Source organism: Theropithecus gelada, chromosome 11 (assembly GCF_003255815.1).
Source record: "Theropithecus gelada isolate Dixy chromosome 11, Tgel_1.0, whole genome shotgun sequence".
Classification (NCBI taxonomy): Eukaryota; Metazoa; Chordata; class Mammalia; order Primates; family Cercopithecidae; genus Theropithecus; species Theropithecus gelada.
The window spans coordinates 16,989,680-17,004,335 of NC_037679.1; positions in this window are offsets into that span (position 1 = coordinate 16,989,680).

Here is a 14,656-nt window from a genome sequence, read left to right on the forward strand (position 1 = left end):
GAATTCACCAGAGCACACCTCATGGACCCAGGGTAAAAATGTTTGCAGATGTTAAAAAGGCAAAAGGTATGTTCAGAAGAGACAAGTGGGTGAAATGAGGCTTCCTAGGGATAGCATTGTTCTCTCCCACCAAAGACTCTCATAGTACCCAGGAGAACACTTAGCTGGGTTGCAATGAACAGATTCAATTTTAATAAAATGAATTTCTAGACACTGAAGCTGAAAAGCAACCATCTCAGCCTGATCTTTTCCTGATGGACTCCTTGGAATGAGACCACACTGTTGAGTAGAACAGCCAGTCTTTATGAGATAGCTACTGATATCTACTGATTTGAGAATCACTCTGAAAAATTAAAATGTAAAAATTACTAAGAAGGGTATTGATTTTATTCCCCTGAAGAGTATGTAGAGAAAAAGAAATCATACATAGTATTCTTTAGTAAATTAAATTTACTATAAGTTTGTGACAAGAACTGTTTTGGGGATTATTGATGTTATATAGATTTCCTATTTGTTTAGAGCAGTGCTGTCCAGTAGAAATATAAAGTGAACCCCTTAGGTAATTCTTAAATTTAGCCTGATGAGACCTGATGAGTAACCACGTTAAGAAAAGTAAAAATAAGCAAGAGAAATTTGTTTATTTATTTTTTTGAGATGGAGTCTCACTCTTGTCACCCAGGCTGGAGTGCAGTGGCATGATCTTGGCTCACTGCAACCTCCACCTCCTGGGTTCAAGTGATTCTTGTGCCTCAGCCTCCCCAGTAGCTGGGATTACAGGCGTGTGCCACCATGCCCAGCTAATTTTTGTATTTTAGTAGAGATGGGGTTTTATCATGTTGGCCAGGCTGGTCAGTGAAGTAGATTCCATTTTTTCAAAGTAAATATTTGGTATCTAGTGCGTAATCTGCACTTACAGCACATTTCAGTTATGATTATTCATATTTTATGAGCTTAGTAGATTTTTGTTTTTTTTCTTTCTTCACACACTATTGCCACTAGTGTCACTGTGTATGTGATCAAAGGGAGCAGCAAATGACAAGCGTTCCTCTACATAAGTACTTTGGCCCCTGAGGCTATTTTCATATATATATATATATATGTATATATGTGAGTGTGTATTATATACACATATGTATGTGTATATAATATATACATATATATGAAAATAGCCTCAGAGTGGTAACTTAGTGATGATTTCTGAGATTGTAGTGAGACTAGTGGCAATAGTGTGTGAAGAAAGAAAAAAACAAAAATCTAAAGATTATTTTTTAGCAGATTTTAACTTAAGCAGGTTGACCTAAAGCAATGTATTTGAATTTCTCTGTACATAATAGGCCTTTAATATGGATGTTTATTTTTTGACATTAAAAACAGAATTCTAGTATCGGAAAGGCTTTACAAATCATTTATTTTTTTAAGTAAGGAAGTACAGAATAGAAGATGGAAAAAAAAAGAAAGTATAAAGTTACCTTTCAGCCTTCCTTGTGTGGTGTTTTTTTGCATAGGAACCTGAAGTTCCTTCTCTCCTTCCATGACCACTACCACTACCAGTTACTGCTTACTGAGCTAATGATATCAACAGGAGACAGGGAAATACTGGGTAGAAGAGGGCAGTTCCCTGGCAAAGGTCCCACCCTCAAGCCCAGATACCTGTCACCCTAAATGAGAACAGGCATTCCTGTTTTTGCACCCAAAAATTTGCCTTTTGGCCTGCCATCCTCCTATCCTGGGGTAGACCTGGAGCCCCAAACCCCAGGCTCCAGAAGCTGACAAGGAGATAAGCAGATGAATGATGGAGAAGGAGAGAAGAGAAGGAGCATCTGAACGCCAAGAGGAGTTCGGCTGGGGACGAATGGAGAGGAGACTGACTGTTGGATGGCCAAACTCCGGGGGAAGATCATCTTCCCAGTCCATCCCCCTTTCAGTTCTCCATCCATCCCTCTGAGTGCCATCTCCACCATTCAATAAAACCCCTGCATTCATCCTTCAAGTCCATATGTGATCTGATACTTCCGGGATACTGGATAAGAGCTCAGGATACAGAAAGCAGCCACACTGGCCCTCTGCCCTTGCAAAAAGGCAGAGAGTCCACTGAGCTGGTTAACACTAGCAAGGCTAAAAGTGCACACTGAAACACATGCCCGTTGGGCTCAAAGAGTCACAGGCTCCCAACCCTGGATGCTGCCATGGGGCCTGAGCCCAGCACCCCGGCTCCTTAACCTGTGCATCTATGTGCTTCTCATCCTGTAAGGGGTTTGAGCAGCAGCAGCGTCCGAACAGATGAGTCACACCCCTGTCACATGTCCTGCAAGGTGGGTCAGGGAACTGTCCTGTTTCACTACTAATATGTCAGACACTAAAACCATCTTTATTAATCCTGCAACAACTCTGCAAGGAAGATCTTTTAAATTTTTTAAATTTTTATTTCAATTGTTTTTGGGGTACAGATGGTTTTCGGTTATATGGGTAAGTTCTTTAGTGGTGATATCTGAGATTTTAGTGTACCCATCACTTGAGCAGTTGTACACCATACCCAATGTATAGTCTTTTATCTCTCACCCCTCCCAATCTCCCATAAGTCCCCAAAGTCTTCCCAGGAATTTTCTTTTCTTTTTTTTTTTTTGAGACGGAGTCTCTCTGTGTCACCCAGGCTGGAATGCAGTGGCGTGATCTCAGATCACTGCAAGCTCCGCCTCCCGGGTTCATGCCATTCTCCTGCCTCAGCATCCCAAGTAGCTGGGACTACAGGCACCTGCCACCTTGCCCAACTAATTTTTTTGTATTTTTAGTAGAGACGGGGTTTCACTGTGTTAGCCAAGATGGTCTCGATCTCCTGACCTTGTGATCCGCCCACCTCAGCTTCCCAAAGTGCTGGGATTACAAGCGTGAGCCACCGCACCCAGTCACCCATGAATTTTCTTATGCCTTTGCATCTTCACAGCCTAGCTCCTGCTTATGAGAACCTATGATATTAGGGTGTCCATTCCTGAGTTACTTCACTTAGAATAATGACCTCTAGCTCCATTCAAGTTGTGCGAAATACATTATTTCATTCCTGCAAGGTAAATCTTATTACCCCTATTTAACAGATGAAGACACAGACTTCGAGGGGCTATATAACATGACCAAGCTCATAAAACTCATCAAAGAAAACTCATCAAAGCAGAGCCAAAAGTCAAACTTACTGTTTTTATCCAAAGCCTCTGCTATTTCCAGTATACTATGCAGCCTCCATCAGGCTGGGGGAAGGAGAGGACCCAGATGGGCTTATTGAAGTACCAACGGGGTAATTGGTGAAGTGACCAAGAGTAGGAGAAGTGCAGGGTAAGAAAGAAAGAGCAAGGAAAGGAAGTCGAGGTGAGGCATAAGCAGGGAAAGCTGTTGGATGCAGGGTTGTAGTTAGTGGGGGTGGTTTCCTCCACCCTCCACAGGTTGATGGCTTGAAGGCCAGCTAGGCAGGCGGACTTTGAGGAAGAAGACATGAGTGAGGTGCTTGACTCCCTTAAAGAGGAGTTGTGGCTCCAGGCTGATTCTACAATATTGCACATTGACAGATGGGCCTTTTCCTGTGTGGGATTCTGAGGATGGTAAGAACAAAATGAGGGTTAAAGGCATGTGCCCACTCCAGCCACTCAAGGGCTTTGAGCTTCTTGAGATTTGCAATGTGCATTCAATCAGATCCAAGCAACCTTTGATGTTAGCTGTCTTCTCCTGGCACATAGTTCTTGATAATGTTTAGTTTCTTTTTTTTTTTTTTTTTTTTTTTTTTGAGACGGAGTCTCGCTCTGCCGCCCAGGCTGGAGTGCAGTGGCCGGATCTCAGCTCACTGCAAGCTCCGCCTCCCCGGTTCACACCATTCTCCGGCCTCAGCCTCCCGAGTAGCTGGGACTATAGGCGCCCGCCACCTCGCCCGGCTAGTTTTTTGTATTTCTTAATAGAGACGGGGTTTCACCGTGTTAGCCAGGATGGTCTCGATCTCCTGACCTCGTGATCCGCCCGTCTCGGCCTCCCAAAGTGCTGGGATTACAGGCTTGAGCCACCGCGCCCGGCCGATAATGTTTAGTTTCACATCCATAATGTTTAGTTTCACATCCATTTTTCTCTGTTCCTTGGTGCCAGAGTTTCAAAACAGTGAAATTTTTTTTTTACATGATGAAAATATGTGAATAAAACAGACACATTTTGCAAGAAAGACAAACACAACGCAATACCAGTCTCAAGACACTGACAAGCATAGGGCGTTTGTGGGTATCTATTTGGGTGGTTATCCCCAGGGCATAATATTTTCACTATATCCTGCTGCTGGGATGGCAGCCAGACTGACTACATGATAGGGGCTGGGTGCTTGCCTTCTTCTAGGTCCCATACTGTTTCAAAGTATAGCTGGAAAAAAAAAATCCAAATAGAGAATCAACATGGTTCTAAAGCCACGTAATGTAGACTCATGGATGCAAGCTGCTCATGATTCCACAGACTTTTACCTAGAATTCTTTTGGAAAATGCATCAATTTTAGGATACACAGATAGACATGATGATTCCAGTTGTATTTTTTTTTTTAAATGAGTGTTACCAGTAGTTTAAAAAACACTGTGACCAGGCACAGTGGTGTATGCCTGTAATCCCAGCAATTTGGGAAGCCGACGTGGGCAGATCACAAGAGGTTGGGAGTTTGAGACCAGCCTGGCTAATATGGCAAAACCCCGTCTCTAGTAAAAATACAAAAATTAGCTGGGTGTGGTGGCCGGTGCCTGTAACCCCACCTACTCTGGAGGCTGAAGCAAGAGAATCGCTTGAACCCGGGAGGCGGAGGTTGCAGTGAGCTGAGATTGTGCCACTGCACTCCAGCCTGGGTGACAGAGCGAGACTCTGTCTCAAAAAAGAAACAAACAAACAAAGAAACAACAAAAAAAACTCACTGTGGGCCGGGTGCAGTGTCTCACGCTTTGGGAGGCTGAGGCACACGGATTGCTTGAGCCCAGCAGTTTGAGACCAGCCAGCAACATAGTAAGACACTGTATCTACAAATTTCTTTTTTTTTAAATCATTCAGGTGTGGTAGCTTATACCTGTAGTCCCACCTACTTGGGGGTGCTGAGATGGGAGGATCACTTGAGACATGGAGGTTGACATTGCAGCAAGCTATAATTGCACCACTGCACTCCAGCTTGGGCAACAGAGCAAGACCCTGTCTCAAAACAAACAAACAAACAAATCAAAAGTACAACACTGTGACCTTTGTCAGGTAGGCTGTGGAAAAGCAGGCATTCTCATAGATTGCTGGTATTGAATGCAAAATGACATAATCCCCATAGTTTGGCAACATCTATGAAAACTACATGTAAGTTTACCATTTGATCCAGTCATCTTCTTGTTTTATGGTTGCTTTTTGAGATGGAGTCTTACTCTGTTGCCCAGGCTGGAGTGCAGTGGTGTGATCTCAGCTCACTGCAACCTCTGCCTCCAGGGTTCAAGCCATTCTCCTGCCTCAGCCTCCTGAGTAGCTGGGATTACAGTCATGCGCCACCATGGCTGGTTAATTTTTGTATTTTTAGTAGGACCAAGTTTCATCATGTTGGCCAGGCTGGTCTCGAACTCCTGAACTCAAGTGATCTGCTTGCTTCAGCCTCCCAACGTGCTGGGAATTCAGGCATGAGCCACTGTGCTCAGCCTTAATTATCTCACTTCTAAGAATTTAACCTGAGGAAACATCTTCAACAATATAAAATGACACATGTGTAAGATTTTATATGCAGTATTATTTGTAATTGCGAAATGGAAATAACCTAAATGTGTATACACAAGGATACAGAGTGAATAAATTATATTACATTACATACACATAATAGCATATTAGGCAGCTTTTAAGGAGTGATTTTCAGGCTTTGCTGCTAAGTGAAAAAAGCAAAGAGCAAAAGAGAATAATAGTATGCCACTACCATAGAAAAGGAGTAAGGGGAGAGAATGCACATGTATCTGCTTCCTTTTAACAAAAAGACATATTAGAAGGACAAAGCAGAAAGGACTGAAATTTGTTACTTGCAGGGGGAGAGTGGGAACAGAATGGGAGGAATATAGAGAGAGAATGACACATCTCCATATCCACTAGTGTATTATTTTGACTTTTGGAATCATGTTAATGCTTTACGCGTTTATAAAATAATCAACAATTTTGGGGAAGAAGTCCTAAAATTGGATACAAATAGAAACAAAGAAACTGAACGTACATAAAAATGGAGAATCACACAGAAGGAAAAAGAAACCCAACCTACTCAAGTAACATTTGGACAAAGTATCTTGACTATATATCCTGAGTTTAAAAACAAAAGAGCTGTGAGAAATTTTGAGCTCTACTTGACAGCTTTATTGTTGGTGGTGGCACAGGTGTAGCAATTCTGAAACTATTTTTTGTATATTATAGTATTGAGCAAATAATTGCATTGATAATTGTTGGGAGCCAGAGTTCTTGCTTTGAGGAGGGAGATTCAATATGGAATGGGGAAAGGTAAGGAAGAACCTTGTGGTGGTGCTGGATTGGCATACACTCATGTTTTTTTTTTTTCCCTCTTTTTAAAACAAACAAAACAACATCCTAGCTATGTTTGCTGAAAGAGCAAGTTTCAATGAAGAGATTTGGTTTCCAAATCTTGTTTTCAAAAAATCACTGTCTGCTACAAGGAACCAGAGCTTCTTGAAGATGGGACTGTTTTCATGGTTAGAGGAGGGAAAATGTAACATGGGCCTGAAAAATTTGCTAGGCCAGAAAGTAAAGAAGTGCTAAAAATGCATGAAATTATGTCAAAATGACACAGAAGCCAGCTGATGGGCTTTCCCTGGCCAAACCTGGGATAATTTGAGCATAAAAATAAGTAGTGACATTAATGGATTACATCCCACTGAATAAAATAGAATCCATGAATTCATACTGACAGTAAAAAACAAGCAAGCAAGCAAATACAGATAGGGAAGGGAGAAGGAGGGCTCTTTACGGTAGGGTGTCAACTAATGTAGAAGTAATGATGAGTTAGAAAGTCACCATTTATGCAATTACTGTGGAGTACTGATAAGTAGCAAAAGCAAGGAAGGGGCCCCAGGTGGGGAAGAACAGTGAACAATTGTTCTGAGAGATGGCTAATCAAACAACCCAAGGGCACAACGACCTTGTGGCACAATGACCTGTTCGGCAAGTAGGCCCCTCCAGCATGGCCCTACAAAACTTCCTTCCAGCCCTTGCCTCTTTGCAGGAGCTTTGCACACGAGCTCCTTCTCTGCTGTGCTGCCTGTTGCATCCTTGCAACGCATTGTCATGTCTTAATCTGACTTTCTTTACCTACAACTGTCTTGGTAAATTCCTTTACAGCCTGCGCCACTAGCCCTAGAAAGTCACACCTGCAACAATTACCATAGTAATAATTTATTCAGGAAAGAATTGTCAGTGGATGCTGGAAGTTGGTAGAAAATTTATTGGAGAAGAGGATATTTACACAGTACCAAAGTATATTCCTACAGATTATTTATTAAATACAAGGAGAAAAAAGGAGGACAAATCTAGTGGAAACCACTTTAATCAAGTAATCAAGGTCAACAACATCCTCCCAAATAATACAAACTGACTGTAGGTGGGTCCTGATGTGATAAACATACATTGCTTACGTAGTGTCTCTGCCAAAAATGTATAATTTTAATTGAATCACAGGGAAACAATGGGGATAAAACAATGGGCCTGTATTCTTCAAAAACATCACTGTCATGAAAGACAAAGCAAGGCCAAGAACTGTTCCAGATTAAAAGAGACTGAAGAGGCCAGGCGCGGTGGCTCATGCCTGTAATCCCAGCACTTTGGGAGGTCGAGGTGGGTGGATCACGAGGTCAGGAGATCAAGACCATCCTGGCTAACACGGTGAAACCCTGTCTCTACTAAAAAAAATACAAAAAATTAGCCAGGCGTGGTGGTGGGCGCCTGTAGTCCCAGCTACTCGGGAGGTTGAGGCAGGAGAATGGCATGAACCTGGGAGGCAGAGCTTGCAGTGAGCCAAGATCTCACCACCGCACTCCAGCCTGAGCGACAGAGCGAGACTCTGTCTCAAAAAAAAAAAAAAAAGAGACTGAAGAGACATGACAACTACATGAAATATGTGATTCTAGATTGTAAAAAAACATTTCTATAAAGGATAATATTGGTATTTTATTATCAATATTTCAATATTGATAATATTGAAATTTGAAGATGGAATGTATATTAAACAACTTCCAAAGTTGTTTAAGCATTTATTATCATATGTAACAATAATCTAGAGATAAGGCATATCCTCAGTGACCTCATTACCTGGGGGTCCAGGTGTATCCCATCTTTCTTCTGTGCCATCCTCAGCAGGTTGGCTTTTCCACTGAGGCTGGTTTCTCATATTCTCCTAAGTACATACATGCAGATGTGCTTAGGAGAGAAGAGTCATAATCTCTGTAATAAGCCTCAAAAGGTTCAGCAAAAACAAACTAAAATAAATACCTATAATTCACATATGTACTAAAATATCTTCCTGAAAAGTATATAAAACATAGTATATAAAATATACTATAAAATTTTCTGTGAAGTTTTTAGGCCAGATTCCATATTTGCCCGTCAAATGGACTGTCTTTAGTTCCTTAATTTGTAATAGGGGTAGCTGAAAAAGCAAAATGCAGCATAATGCATCTATTATGTCTTGTAGGCTAAAGGTGACAAGCTTCATCTCTCTTTTAAAGAAATCAGGTTATTTCCCGAGGTACTAACTTTTCCAGATTGCTCTAATCAAACTCATTTGGTTATAAGCCACTCAAGCTAGTTCAAACAAAAGGTGATAATTGCACTAAGGGGGACCAATTTTCTTGGCACTCGACAAATAGGAGACATACTGGGATTAGGCATCAACAGATGAGAGCTGGAGAGTGGCTCTGGATTTAAGCAGAAATGTGTGGGCCTCAGCTCCATGCTTTGGCATTAGTGTGAATGATGACACCTTGCATATTTCTGTGTCCAACTGGCAGGCCTAGGGATTGGCTGCCCTTGAGTTAGGTATCTGATTTGATCAGTTGTGATGCTCTTGGCTAAAAGTAACAAAAAGCCCAATCCAAAGTTGTTTAAGCATTTATTATCATATATAACAGTAATCTAGAGATAGGGCATGTGCTCAGTGACCTCATTACCTGCGGGCCCAGGTGTCTCCCATCTTTCTGCTCTGCCATCCTCAACAGGTTGGCTTTTCCACTGAGGCTGGTGTCTCTCATGATTCCAAGTTGGTTGTTATAGCTTCAGGCATTACAGGGGTTCACAACACTGGGACACAGAAAATGAACTGTCCTTCTCATGTGTTCCATTTTAAAAAAAATTTCTCAAAAAAACAAAAACAAAAAGAAACACAAAAAACGGGATACATCGGCAGAATGTGCAAGTTTGTTACATAGGTATACATACGTGTGCCATGGTGGTTTGCTGCACCTATTGACCCATTTTCTAAGTTCCCTCCCCTCACCGCTCACCCTGCAACAGGCCCTGGTGTGTGTTGTTCCCCTCTCTGTGTCCATGTGTTCTCAATGTTCAACTCCCACTTATGAGTGAGAACATACGGTGCTTGGTTTTCTGTTCCTATGTGTTCCATTTTTAGGGCAGGGAAAAATGTTCCCGGAAAGCCTCCAACAAACTTCCCCTTACATCTCATTGGCAGATTAAGCAAGGTAAATGACAACTATTGTGGCTGACTTGGACTAATCAAGGTTCATCCTCTTAGGCTGAGAAGGTGCTCAGCCTGTCATAATACATTTGGCTAAGATAAAGGAATTTTTCTATTAGGATGGAAAAGGAAAATGAGAGAATGGTATTGAATGCAGTGTTGCACTCCCTGGCCTGATCAGTCATGGTGATGATAAGTGGTTATTTGGTCTAGTAAATTATCTTTTTTTTTTTGAGACAGGGTCTGCTCTGTTGCCTAGGCTGGGGTGCGGTGGCATGATCTCAGCTCACTGTAACCTCTGCTTCCTGGGCTCAAGCGATTCTTCAGCCTCAGCCTCCTGCGTATTTGGGACTAAAGACGTGAACCACCATGCCCTGCTGTTTTTTGTAGTATTTGTAGAGATGGGGTTTCACCAGTTGCCCAGGCTAGTCTCGAACTCCTGAGCAGCTCAAAGTGATTCGCCTGTCAAAGTGCTGGAATTACAGGTCTGAGCCACCACATTTGTCTAAATTATCCTTTAGGGAAAGAAAATCTGTGCACAAAACAAGTTCTTTTAGAAGATGTGGGCAGGCAGGCAATTATTGGCATCTCAAATATACTAATATTTGCCACATCATAAAATGTAATGAAAGTAATTATCTGATGGGCATATTATTTTATCTATTTCAAAATACATAATAGCTTCTTGTTAAATTACACAAATATACAATCCTTTTGAAAAACTTAAGCTATAAACAAATAAAATAATTGCAGTTGTAAAGAGAAGTGAGAAGTATATTTACTACTATGGTATGATCTTTAGGTCTAGAAAAACCAAGGAGATCAAGATAATGAGAAGACAAGCCACATACTGGAAGAAAATATTTGCAAAAGACATATCTGAAAATGGACTATTATCCAAAGTAAACAAAGAACTCTTAAAATTCAATAATAAGAAAACAATTTGATTAAAAAATTTTTCTGAACAGACACTTGAACCTGAACAGACACCTCACTAAAGAAGATATACAGATGGCAAATAAATGGGTATAAAGATGGCCAACATCATATGTCATCGGGGAATTGCTAATTAAAACAATGAGATATCACTACACACTACACCAGCAGGATAGAGACAGCAAGGAAGTGCCACACTTATTAGAATGGGCAAAATCTAAAACGTTGAAAATACCAAATATGGGTGAGGATGTGGAGCAAGAAAAACTCTCATTTTTTGCTGGTGGGAATGCAAAATGGTGTAGTCACTTTGGAAGACAGTTGGGCAGTTTCTTACAAAACTAAACATATTCTTACTAACAATCCAGCAATCATGCTTCTTGGTATTTACCCAAACGAGCTGAAAACTTACATCTACACACAAATCTGGACATGGATATTTATAGCAGCATTATTTATAATTGCCAAAACTTGGAAGCAACCAAGATGCCCTTCAGTAGGTGAATGAATAATTAAACTGTGGTAGATCCAGACAGTGGAATGTATTCAGTGCTAAAAAGAAATGAGCTATCAAGATGTGAAAAGACACAGAGTAGGCTGGGTTCAGTGGCTCACGCCTATAATCCCAGGACTTTGGGAGGCTGAGATGTAGAATTGCTTGAGCCTAGGAGTTCGAGACCAGCCTGGGCAACAAGTGAGATCCATGTCCACAAAAAAGAAAAAAAAAAAAAAGAAAAGACATGGAGTAAACTTAAATGTGGCTGAGCATGGTGGCTCATGCCAGTAATCCCAGCACTTTGAGAGGCCAAGGTGAGAGGATGGCTTCAGTCCAGGATGTTGAGACCAGCGGGGCAACGTAATGAGACCTTGTCTCTACAAGAAAATAAAGTTAGCCATGGTGGTGGGTGCCTGTAGTCCCAGCTTCTCGGGAGGCCAAGGTGGGAGGATCCCTTGAGCCTAGCAGTTTGAGGCAGCAGTGAGCTACGATAGCGCTACTGCACTCTGGCCTGGGTAACAGAGTGAGGCCCTGTCCCAAACAAAAAAACAAATCAACCAACCAACTAACAACAACAACAGAAACTTGAATGCACATTACTAGGTAGAGGAAGTTAGCTGAAAAGGATGTATGCTGTGTAATTCCAACTATATGACATTCTGGTAAAGAAAAAACCATGACTATGAAATGAGCAGTGTTTGCCAGTAGTTATTGGGGAGGGAGGGATGAAGAGGCAGCACAGAGGATTTTTATGACAGTGAAACTATCCTTTTTATTTATTTGTTTTGAGACAGAGTCTTGCTCTATCGTCCAGGCTGAAGTGCATTGGTGTGACCTCAGCTCACTGCAAATTCCACCTCCCGGGTTTAAGTGATTCTCATGCTTCGGCCTCCCTAGTAGCTGGGACTACAGGTGCGTGCCACCATGCCTGGCTAATGTTTTTGTATTTTTAGTAGAGACGGGGTTTTGCCATGTTGATCAAGCTGGTCTTGGACTCTTGGCCTCAGGTGATCCATCCACCTTGGCCTCCCAAAGTGCTAGGATTACAGGTATGAGCCACCAAGCCTGGCCTAGGACAGTGAAACTATTCTGTGTGATACTGTAATGATGGGCATGCTATTATACATTTGTCAAAACCCAAAGGATGTGCAACCCCAAGAGTGAACCCTAACGCAAATGATGGATAATGATATGTAGGTTCATCAATTGTAAAAAATGTACTTACCACTCTGGTGTGGGATGTTGATAGTGGAGGAGGCTATGCATGTGTGGGGACAGGAGGCAGATGGGAATTCTCTTTACTTTTCTGCTCAGTTTTGCTGTGAACCTAAAACTGCTCTAAAAAATAAAACCTATTAAAAAACAGAATAAGAAACAAAAACAAAACAAGACAAAAAATGAAGGAGAAATCTGAAAATGGCTTGAAGAAAACAATTCCATTTATATTAGCAGCACAAAAAGAAATAGGAATAAATTTAACAAAAGTAGTACAAAACTTGTACTCTGAAAACTAAAAAAGGAATTAAAAGATTATTGTTAAAAGAAATTAATGAAGACATAAATAAATGGCAAGACATCTAACATTCATGGATTGGAATGTTTAATGTTGCAAACACGGCAATACTCTCCAAATTGACTCACAGATTAAACACAATCTCTATAAAAACTATTATATTTGTTTTTATATTATATTAAACTATTATATTTATGGCTAATTGTTTTTTTAAACAATGGTGCCAACCCAATTAAATCAGAGAAAAAAGGAAATAGTCTTTTCAACAAATGGTGCTAGGACAACTGAATATCACAAAAGAATAAAGTTAGATCCCTACCTCATGCCATAGACAAAAATTAACTCATAATGATGGATCATAGACTTAAATGTAGAAATAGTACTATGAAAATCTTAGAATAAAATGTGGGAGTAAATCATTGTGATGTTGGGTTAGGCAAAGCCTTCTTAGACATCATGCCAGCACCACAAGTGACAAATGAACAAGCAGATAAATTGGACTTGATCAAAATTAAAACAAACTAACTAAAAACCTTTTGTGCTTCAAAGGACACCATCAAGAAAAGACGATAGGGGCCGGGCGCAGTGGCTCACGCCTGTAATCCTAGCACTTTGGGAGGCCGAGGTGGGTGGATCACGAGGTCAGGAGATCGAGACCATCCTGGCTAACACGGCAAAACCCTGTCTCTACTAAAAATACAAAAAAAAAAAATTAGCCAGGAGTGGTGGTGGGCACCTATAGTCCCAGCTACTCGGGAGGCTGAGGCAGGAGAATGGCGTGAACCCGGGAGGCAGAGATTGCAGTGAGCCGAGATTGTGCCACTGCACTCCAGCCTGGACAACAGAGTGAGATTCCATCTCATGAAAAAAAAAAAAAAAAAAAAGAAAAAGAAAAAAAGAAAAGACAATAGAATGGAAGAAAATATTTGCAAATTAAATATTGATGACACTTATGTCCAAAAAAAAATAAATAACTCTTAAAACAACAAAAAGATAAATAACTCAATTGATAAATGGGTGAAGGATCTGAACAGACATTTCTTCAAAGAGAAGATATACAAATGGCCAAAACGCACATGAAAGATGCTCCATATTTGTACTAGTCCGTTTTCACAGTGCTATAAGGAAACTACCTGAGACTGGGTAGTTTATAAAGAAAAAGGTTTAATTGACTCACAGTTTTGCATGGCTGGGGAGGCCTCAGGAAACTCACAATCATGGTAGAAGGTGAATGGAGAAGCAAGCACCTTCTTCATATGGCAGCAGGAGAGAGACAGCAAGGAAGTGCCACACTTTAAAACCATCAGCTCTTGTGACAACTCACTCACTCTCAAGAGAAGAGCATTGGGGAAACCCCCGCCCATGATCCAAACACCTCCCACCAGGTGCCTCCCTTGACATGTGGGGATTATAATTTGAGATGAGATTTGGGTGGGGACACAGAGCCAAACCATATCAATATTATAGGCCATTAGGGAAATGCAAACTAAACCACAATGAGATCCCACTTCATTTCCACTAAGATGGCTATAATAAAGAAAATGGACAGTAATAAATGGTGGCAAGGATTCAGAGAAATTGGAAACCACCCAGCTGGTGGGAATATCTTTTTGGGGTAATGAAAATGTTTGAAAATTGATTGTTGCAGTGGTTGCATAGCTTAGTGAATATACTAAAAACCATTGAATTGTATAATTTAAATGAGTGAATTGAGTGCAGTCTGTTGCCATTTTAAAATTAATTAATTATTTAATTAATTTATTTTTGGGATGGAGTCTAGCACTGTCAGCCGGGCTGGAGTGCAATGGCACAATCTCAGCTCACTGCAACCTCCGCCTCCCGGGTTCAAGTGATTCTCCTGCCTTAGCCTCCTGAGTAACTGGAATTACAGGTGCCCACCACCAAGTCCGACTAATTTTTTGTATTTTCAGTAGAGACGGGGTTTCACTATTTTGGCCAGGCTGGTCTCGAACTCCTGACCTTGTGATCTGCCTGCCTTGGCCTCCC